General features: G+C 44.5%; 1 protein-coding gene across 3 annotated transcripts in view; it reads right to left on the minus strand.

Moving 5' to 3' along the window:
• The window catches only part of ston2 (stonin 2), a 144,755-nt gene extending 144,572 nt beyond the window's left edge, over positions 1 to 183 (minus strand). For 2 of the 3 annotated variants that reach the window (XM_073039356.1, XM_073039354.1), the window contains exon 1: positions 44 to 183. The gene's annotated coding sequence lies outside the window, so the exon portion shown is untranslated. The remainder of the gene's footprint in view (positions 1 to 43) is intronic. The other variant, XM_073039357.1, reaches the window with a different exon arrangement.
• Positions 184 to 10,258: the final 10,075 nt, after the last annotated feature.

The following is a 10,258-nucleotide window of genomic DNA, read 5'->3' on the forward strand; positions in this document are numbered from 1 at the left end:
AGAGAGGGTGGAGAAAGGAAATGTTTTTCCCTGTAACATTTACCTTGGTTTCAGCACTTTATCATCGCCTCTCTCGGTTAATTGTGAGGTGCCCAATACCAGCTCACGGGAGAAGCGCTCCTCAAAAACATTTCAAAAGCAGAGCGTACACTAGATCCCCCAACCCGCTCCCACACCGCACGCGCCGCCTGTTGCCTTGACTCCCAGCAGCCGAGCGCTCTCATTGGTGGCGCTCGTTCCGATTCCCAATTGGTCGATGCGTCAACCCATTTCCCCCCCGCCCTCCGGACCTCACTGGTCTAATGACTGGCCTCTCTGTTTCGTGATTGGCCAACTGTGCAGCTCGTTGGCGTGATTTGTCAAAGCGTTCAGCCGACCGTTCTCCGACCACACCTACCTTACCTGGTTCAGGTGCGTCATGTGAGTGACTTTAAAAGAAATGTCAACATGAAGGGTCAAATTCAAAGTAGATGTATTAGCCAACTACATTGTGACACAAAAGCTGGGTGTGGTGGATAGTCTGGAAGGTTGTCAGAGGTTACAGCTGAGAAGTGGCAGATGGACTTTAACCCAAATAAGTGTGAAGTGGTTCATTTTGGTCGGTGGACAATCAGCGAGGTCTGAGGGTTCGTGTCCATAGAACACTCAAAGCTGCTGCACAGGTTTGTTAAGAAGGCTTATGGTGCGATGGTCTTCATCCTGTGAGGTAATGTTACAGATATATGAAACCTTAGACCCCACTTGGAGTACTGTGTTCAGTTTTGGTCACTTCACTACAGGAAGGATGTGGATACTATAGAGAGGGTGCAGAGGAGATTTACAAGAATGTTGCCTGGATTGGAGAGAATAGGTTGAGTGAACTTGGCCTTTTCTCCTTGGAGGGATGGAGATGAGAGGCGTATAAGATGAAGAGGGGCATTGATCATGGGGATAGCTAGAGGTTTTTTTCCCAGGGCTGAAATGGCTAACACTATCGGGCATAGTTTTAAGATGTTTGGAAGTAGGTACAGAGGGGATGTCAGAGGTAAATTTTTCACAGAGGGTGGTGGGTGCTTGGAATGCACTGCCAGTGACGTTGGCAGAGGAGGATACGATAGGGTCTTTTGAGAGACTCTTAGGTAAGTACATGGAGCTTAGAAAGATAGAGGGCTATGCAGTAGGGAAATTCTAGGCAGTTTCTAGAGTAGGTTATATGGCCAGCAAAACAGGGCTGAAGGTCCTGTAGGGTTTTTTATGTTCTATGTCACTGTATACTACCTTGAGTTTCATTTTCTTGCAGGCATTTACATGAAAAATAAAGAAATACAATAAAGTCTATGAAAAACATATAAACAAAGACTAACAAACTATGTAAATATAAAAAAATAGAAGATTAAGAATTTCACATTGTGTATTGTATACATTCTCTGATGTTAAATTGAACCATTGAAATACTGAAAACGCAAGTCCCAAAGAGTTGTTGAAAGTGAGTCAGTAATCTGTAGAATCTGTTCAGAGTTGTGGGAAGTGAAGCTATTCACACCATTTCACGTGCCTGATTGCTATAGGGCATATATGTCAAACTCAAGACTCGCGGGCCAAATCCGGCCCGCGGTGGAATTATCTTTAGCCCACGAGATAATATCTAATTACTATTAAAGCTGGCCCCAGTAATCGAAGTGCCTATGGCGTATGATATGGCTAATGCTAAGTTTATTCAGGTACCAGGTTTTCAGGGTTTTTAGTGTTTATTCGGCAGTCTTGCTCGGCAGTCTTCTTCATAAGAAACGGAATTTGTAAAGTGAAACACTTTGTAGTTATAGCAGAGACTGAGACACATGAGAGCAGGCTGAAAAAACGGAGGCAACGAAAGCTGCGTTCGCACGCGTCCGACTGATCCGGCCCGCATGAAGCTGCATTTTGCTCAATCCGGCCCGTGACCTAAAATGAGTTTGACACCCCTGCATAGGGTAATAACTGTTCCTGAATCTGGTGGTGTCAGAACTAAGACTTCTACACCTCTGAGCAAGAAGAAAGCTTGGCCTGGATGGTGGGGATCTTTGATAATGGATGTTGTTTTCATGTGGCAGCATTCCATGTAAATACATTTAATTACATAAAATAATAATATGCTGCCATGAAACTAAGTCTGATTCCAATGGAAATTTAAAATAATTTCAGTAATTAATGGATATGTTTTTTTCTTTTCCTTAGGTGTGGGAAATATCAAGTCATTCCCAAATAATGAGAGAGATGACAAAGGCCCATGGTTGTAACATCTACTAGCTGCTATCTCCCTTGTGTCTCTGAATAAGTTTATCATTTTGTACTGAGATAGATTTTCTCATCTGACCATATACAGATTTCTTTTAGATGTCATGAATGTAAGAAGAATTCTTTTTATTTTTCCCTTAATATTCAGTAAATGCAAACTAAGATCCTGAAATCAATAACACATTAATATCCTGTCTTAATACTTCCTAAGATTTTATAAAGTCCTAACCATTTAGCCACATGTGACCAATGCACTTAAACCACCATTAACACTGCCACTCCATCAACTGCCTGTCTTGCAGTCGAGTTAGCAGAACAGAAATTTCTTTCCGAGAGCCATAAGAGAATTTACTTAAAAAGGCAGACTGATAATATACTAAATATTCTGGATAAGTACATGGATGGGGGAGGGGTATGGTCCAGGTGTGGATTGATGGGACAAGACAGAATAACAGTTGGCTCAGACTAGACCAAAAGACCATAAGATATAGGAGCAGAATTAGACCATTCAGCCCATTGAGTCTGCTCCACCTTTCTATCATGGCTGATTTATTATTGCTCTGAACCCCATTCTCCTACCTTCTCCTGTAATCTTTGACACCCTTCCTAATCAAGAACAAATCAATTTCCTCTTCAGGTATACCCAATGACCTGGCCTCCACAGCTTTTTTTGGTGTTGATGAATTCCACAGATTCACTACATCTGGCTAATGAAGTGCTTCCTCACAAACAAGAGAAAATCTGCAGATGATGGAAATCCAACAACACACACAAAATGCTGGAGGAACTTAGCAGGTCCGGCAGTATCTATGGTCATGTACTTATCCAGAATAGAGTTTCAGGAGAGATAATATGATCAATTCTGAATCATTTAGTATACCATTTGTCCTGATGAAGGGCCTTGGCCTGAAACATTGACTGCTACTATTTTACATAGATGCTGCCTGGCCTGCTGAGGTCCTTCGGGGGGGAGGGGGGGTTGTGTCTGTCTGTCTTCCAAGTACCTCCTCATCTCAGTTCTGTTCATGTATATACTGTATATAGTAAAGTAGCATTCATGAGTTCATTGTTTGTTCAGAAATCTGTTGGCAAAGGGTTAGCTGCTCCTAAAATATTGAGTGAGTGTCTTGAGGCTCCTGTACCTTCTCTCTGATGGTAGCAACGAGGAGAAGTATGGTGTGCATGATGGGGCTTCTTAATGATGGATGCCACCTTTTTGAGGCAGCACCTTTTGAAGATGTCCTTGGTTTGTTTGGAAGCTTGTGCCATAATGCAGCTGGCTGAGTTTACAACCCTCTCAGCTTTTTCAGATTCTGTACAGTGACCCCTCCCGATCAGACAGTGATGCAACTAGTTAGATTGCTCTTCTGTAGGAACTTGCTCGAGTTTTTGGTGGCATACCAAATCTCCTCAAAATCCAAATGAATATAGCTGCTGGTGTGCCTTCTTTGTAATGGCATCAATATGTTGGACCCATGATAGATCTTGTGCGATGTTGACACCCAGGAACTTGAAACTGCTCACTTTTTCTACTGATGATCCTTCAATAAGGACATGAGTTTATTTAGAACTATGGAATTGAAGGTGGAAAGAAGAAGAAGGAAGCCCCTAACTCCAAGTGGAGTCATAACATTGTTTTTTTTTAGCAGGCTGAGGCTGAGTTGCTAGCTTGATGTTCAACCCAGCACGGATGGAAAGCATGCAAGGGAGCTGGCTGGATTCCAACACAGGAGCCTTCGCTCCAAAGTCCAGCGCAGATGCCACTATGCCACCAGCCAGCTAATTGAAGGTGGAGCTATAATCAATAAATTGTAGTCTGCATCAATGTCATTATCGTCCAGATTCTCCAGAGATAAGTATTGGGCCTGACACGGTGTTCGGTGTTGGCTCTGGTCCAAAGGGAGAGACACAGAGACAGAACGAGCAGTTCACTGATTAACAAGAACTGTAGAGAACCAAAGGAAAAGTAATCAATGCTAGGCCAACAGGGCCTTTAGCTCAAACTCAAACACTAAAATCTAATGCTGTCTCCTGTCTCTGTGGCTTGGATGCAATAACTTAAAACTAAACTAATACCACTTTTTTGCAGCATCAATCTAAATTGTAATGTCCTTTCCCGGAATGTGGACTGAGGAAGCAGGGAGCATTGCCATTGCTATGCTATGACTCAACAAGAATGAAATGAGAGGAATGGAATTAAATGAAACACTAATTGGCTGGGATGCACATACTCATGAGTGTGATTGCTAACACCGTTCAGCGGCCTGCCTGTGAGAACACCCAGATTCTGCGACACAGTCCGTGGTTTTGACAGGACCCCCTTCTCTAGATGCAGTTCCCGAGGTGCCAGAATCCTTGCCCGCTGGAATTCCCAGATGATGTCCAGGATGTCATGGTCTGTAACCCAATCCTCAGGGACATACACCTCCCAATCCACAAGATACTGGACCCTGCCCTACACCCAGCAAGATGCTAGGAAGTGGAGCACAGCCAGGGACCCATCCACCAAGCAGGGAGGAAGTGAGGGGAGGGGGAAAACTGGAGCATGGGGTGGGGGGAGAAAGTCACCGGCTTGATAGCTTTTTCCACTAGGAATGGTTCTATATAGCATAGAGCCAACGTGAAGCTCTCAATTTTCAAAGGAAGATCTCTAGACGCCAACCAGACTTCCTCACCTAGTCACGCCAATCAGTCTGCCGGACACATTGTTTCTGAGGCTTGGCCTGTCTCTTCATGCACTTGTAACTGTTCAGCAGCAGGAACTTCCACGTCAATCTCTTGGACAGGAAAGAGTGGTGACTGGAATCCCTTCTGGCATTCAAGGTGGACATGCCAGTGCAGAACGATTGAAGGCTAGTGTGGGCAATCTCTGCCCAAACCATTTGGAAGCTCCAAGTCTTGGGGTTGGAAGAGACAGGGCAGTGCAGGGCTGCCTCCAGCTCCTGATTCACTCTTACAGTCTGACCATTAGATTGGGGGTAGGAACTGGATGAGAAGATGACTGTAGCTCCCAAAAGAGAACAGAAAGCCTTTCAAGAGCAGGATATGAAATATCGTCCTCGATCAGACACTATCTTAAGGGTGGCAGTCTCAGGAGCTGGGGAATAGCAATGAAGTGGGCAGCTTTGGAGAACAGGTCCAAAAGCACCAGAATGGTTGTGTTTCCATTGGATGGGGGAAGACCAGTGATGAAAACACAGGCAGCAGGCAGAGCAGATCCACAGGGCATTGATGTGATATCTTGTTCTGGGCACAAGTGGGGCAGGCAGAGACAAAGTCATAGGTATCCTGGGACACAGAATGCCACCAATATCATCTCTTTATAAATTCCAGGGTCAAGTATCGTCTTTTGCTGGGCACTTGGACATGATCCCTGGAAGTGTCCCAGATTGTCACAGTAGAGGCAGGAAGCTGCTTCCTGTGCTGCTGTCATTCCTCCTAAGGTAGGTGCATGTGCCCCACCTGCATAGGCACCACTGCAGATTGTATACTCGGTAACGAGGGAGAGGATGAAGTCAGACAGTGACCTAGAGAGTAGGAAGCTCTTGGCATTCTTCCTCTGCGCCACTCAGTTGCCCGGTTGCCACTTCAAATGGCCAGGTTTATCAGCTCATCCAGGTTGTCCTGCTCATCATGCACTTCAACCTCAGCCATCCACAGAGCTCACTTAAATGCTAAAAAGCAGTGATGAGGGTTCTCTTATTCCAGCCGTCTCAAATTCAAGCATGTGGAACTTTGCTGTGTAATCCTTCACTGTCCCTTTCCGTTGGTGCAGGTCCAGGAGTCAGTGGGCTGCCTCCTGACTCCATGCTGAAGATCAAACACTCTCTTAAACTCAATCATAAATTCTAGAAGGACTGGGCTGCAGAGGAACCTTGTTCTCACAGAGTCTTGAACAGGTTGAGTGGGGGGGTCTATCTAAGAGAGTCACCATGTAAGCCAGTTTACACGCATCATCACTGAGCCAACCTGACCTGGCTTGGATAGTCAGCACATGCTGGATAATAATGTTTCTGCATCTATTGGGGTTACCAAAGTATCTGCCTGGTGGAAGTATATTGGTTTTGTCCCAGAAACTTCAAAGGGAATCAGGGCATTAGTGGCTTGATGCAGAGCTGATGAGACTGTTACAGAGGAAGATGTGGGAGATGCTGGGAGTGGGACTGTCCTAGCTGAAATTTGCTGCCACCGAATTGTGGTAGTGAGAGCATTAATGGCTGCCAGCTGATTCTGGCTGTCTGTGGTGAGTTGCTGAACGGTCGCTGTCAGTGCTGAGAACTGTTCTTCCTGTTAGGACTGGGCTTGCTGCTCTGAAAGCAGTTGTTGTACTGCTAGAGCCATTTCTGCCAAGCCAGAATCCACTGACTTCAGCCTCTCCTCCATCTGACCCGTCTGCACTGGGCTTGCTGCTCTGCAAATAGTTGGTGCACTGCATGAGTCACTTTTGCCAATCCAGCCTCTACTGACTTCAGTTTCTCTCTTACCTGCCCAGTGAAATTCAGGGTGAGATCAGCTGTTCTGTCTCTGCTGGGTCCACTTTAGTGGTCAAGTCTTGCTTACATGGTGTTCATTGAAGGCCCAAATGCAGAGGGAGAGACAGAGCAACAGAATGAGCAGTTTACTGAGGTTTAATAAGAAAAATAATAAGTGCCAAGCCAACAGGGCTGGTAGCTCAAACTTTCAAACTAAAATCTAACACCATCACTGCGGCGTGGAAGCAGTAACTTAAGACTAAACTAATACTGCTCCTTTGTAGCATCAATCTAAATTTCAATCTTCTTTCCTGGAACGTGGAGTAAGGAAGCAGGGAATGTTGCTATCACTATGCTTCAGTCAAGACTCCACTGAAATGAGAGGGAATTAAATACAATCACAATGAAACACTAATTGGTGGGAACATGCATACTCATGAACGTGATTGCGGACAGTGTTGAGCTGCCCACCTGCGAGGACACCCAGACTCCGTGGTTGTGACAGGGTTACGGAGATGGTGTCCATTGTAGACCTGTTGAATTGAATTGACTTTATTACTTACATCCTTCAAATACATGAGGAGTAAAAATCTTTGTGTTATGTCTCTGTCTAAATGTGCAATGTACAATTTATAGTCATTTATAATAAATATTATGTACAACAGGATAGTCAATATAACATAGAAATATAGTAGCATCAGCATGAACTAAGCAGTCTGATGGCCTGGTGGAAGAAGCTCTCCCGGAGCCTGTTTTATGCTGTGGTACCATTTCCCAGATGGCAGCAGCTGGAACAGTTTGACGTTGGGGTGACTCGGGTCTCCAATGATCCTTTTTACACACCTGTCTTTGTAAATGTCCTGAATAGTGGGAAGTTCACATCTACAGATGCACTGGGCTGTCCGCACCACTCTATGCAGAGTCCTGCGATTGAGGGAAGTACAGTTCCCATACCAGGCAGTGATGCAGCCAGTCAGGATGCTCTCAATTGTGCCTCTGTAGAAAGTTCTTAGAATCTGGGGGCCCATACCAAACTTCTTCAACCGTCTGAGGTGAAAGAGGCGCTGTTGTGTCTTTTCCACCACACAGCCAATATGGACAGACCATGTGAGATCCTGGGTAATGTTTATGCTGAGGAACTTAAAGCTGTTCATCCTCACAACCCCAGATCCACTGATGTCTATAGGGGTTAGCCTGTCTCCATTCTTCCCGCAGTCCACAACCAGCTCCTTTGTTTTTGCGACATTGAGGGAGAGGTTGTTTTCCTGACGCCTCTGTGTCAGGGTGATGACTTCTTCTCTGTTGGCTGCCTCATTATTATTTGAGATTAGGCCAATCAGTGTAGTGTCTTCAGCAAATTTAATCAGCAGATTGGAGCTGTGGGTGGCGACACAGTCATGGGTATACAGAGAGTAAAGGAGGGGGGTTAGTACACAGCCCTGAGGGGCACCTGTGTTGAAAGTCAGAGGAGCAGAGGTGAGGGAGCCCACTCTTACCACCTGCCAGCAATCTGACATATACATGGTGGACTGAAGGGCCTGGCTCTGGGCTTTATAAGTTAATGACATTTTAAAGATTAAAGATTATCTTTATTTATCACATTTACATCAAACATACAGCGAAATGCATCATTTGCATCAATGACCAACACAGTACGAGGATGGCTGAGGGCAGCCCGCAAGTCTCTCCATGCGGCAGGCACCAATGTAGCATCCCCACAACCCTCTAATCATAATCCGTGCATCTTTGGAATGTGGGCGGATACTGGAGCGCTCGGAGGAAACCCAGCTAGTCAGGAGGAGAACGTACAAGCTCCATGCAGACAGCAGCGGGTATCGAAACCCTGATCACCGATGCTGTAAAGCATTATGTTAACTGTACAGATAGGTACTTGATGGTCGGCATATACTGTATATAGTGTACTGAAGGGTCTGACACATGACACATAACTAATATTGCTCCTTTGCAGTGTCAATCTGAATTTCAGTATTCTTTCCTGGAACATAGACCAAGGAAGCAGGGAAGGTTGTCGTCGCTATGCTCCAGTCAAAACTCCACAAGACTGAAATGAGAAGATGGGAGCACAGTGATACAGTGAATCAGCGTACTGTCACCTCACGTTGCTAAAAGCCCAATTCGTTCTCCACATTTGGAGTGCTCACTATTCCCATCATAAAATGTGTTCATACAAGCTGGCAAAGCACGTAAACTGAGTAACACACACAAAACGTTGGAGGAATTCAGCAGGCCAGGCAGCATCTATTGAAAAGAGTATACTCAACATTTCAGGCCAAGTCCCTTCATCAGGACATAAACAGAGTTCAGCTTACAGTAACACTTGCAAAAGGGCTTGTTTCTGAGGTAAAGCAAAACCTTCTGCTAAATTAAAACTGAGGAGGTTTCCAGAAAGAACAATGGTCATAAGCCACTAACAAAGCACAGTTCCAAGAGAGCAAAATCCTTCCAGTTCCCACACGGCTTGTATCACCTGAGGAGGAATGTGGGGGAACTGCTTCATTCAGAGGATGGTGCGAGTGTAGAATGAGCTGCCAGCAGGATTGCAACATTTAAGAGGTTTGGATAAGAACGTGGATTGGAAGGGTATGGAGGGCCATGGTCTGGACAGAATAATAGTTCGGCATGGACTAGATGGACTGAAGGCCCTGTTCGAATGCTGTAGCGCTCTATGACTTGGAAATTATTCACTAACCTAAAGACTTGATGTTCTTGAAAATGCAACATCATTGAAGTGTTCATTCAGAACACTCGTTTGGTTCTCACTCTCGTCTATATATATTGTTCAAGACATAAAATATGAACATTCTTACTGTTGAAACTATGTATTAATGCCCTCTTTATATTTAATCATGTGTTGTGGCTTCAGCTAGTTGAATGTTGCTTTACAATCTGACAGGTTGTTGCATTTTCTGTTACATAACAAATAACTATTACACTTCTGTAAAAGGCTGAAATTGTGTTCCCAGTTTGTAACCTCTGAAATCTGAAGAAGCCAAGCCTATGATTAAACAAGAACATTTCAATTGTACTTCTTTACACCTTCTTTAAAGCCATAAAGCAGCATCTTACCTGCCCCTCTGCAGTTAGACTTTGCTACACACGCCGTACTGACCACTTATATTTACTGTTTGCCTGAAGTTCAAGTCTCCATGGCAATAGAAGAGAATTCCCATCAAGGGATAAAAACAATAGCATAATATTGGGTGAGACAGACTGCTGAGTATATTGGCTAAATTTCCCACCAATACTGCTGGCTGCAAGCCACTCCACTTTGTTTCTGCACTATTCAGTTGGACCATTAGGAGCAATTAGCAACCATGATAGGATTGCGGGCCTCATTACTATTGTTATTGTCTTAACATTAGCATGCTACAGGATAACTGCATGGTCGTAATCACAAACCTCAGAGGGGAAGTACATAGGTTTAATGGCACTGTTACTATGAATTACGTACTATTTCTGCTCTTATTAAGTCTTATAACAAGTAGTTGTAAGACTCTTACTTGCTGATTAAC

This window comes from Hemitrygon akajei, chromosome 3 (assembly GCF_048418815.1).
Source record: "Hemitrygon akajei chromosome 3, sHemAka1.3, whole genome shotgun sequence".
NCBI lineage: Eukaryota > Metazoa > Chordata > Chondrichthyes > Myliobatiformes > Dasyatidae > Hemitrygon > Hemitrygon akajei.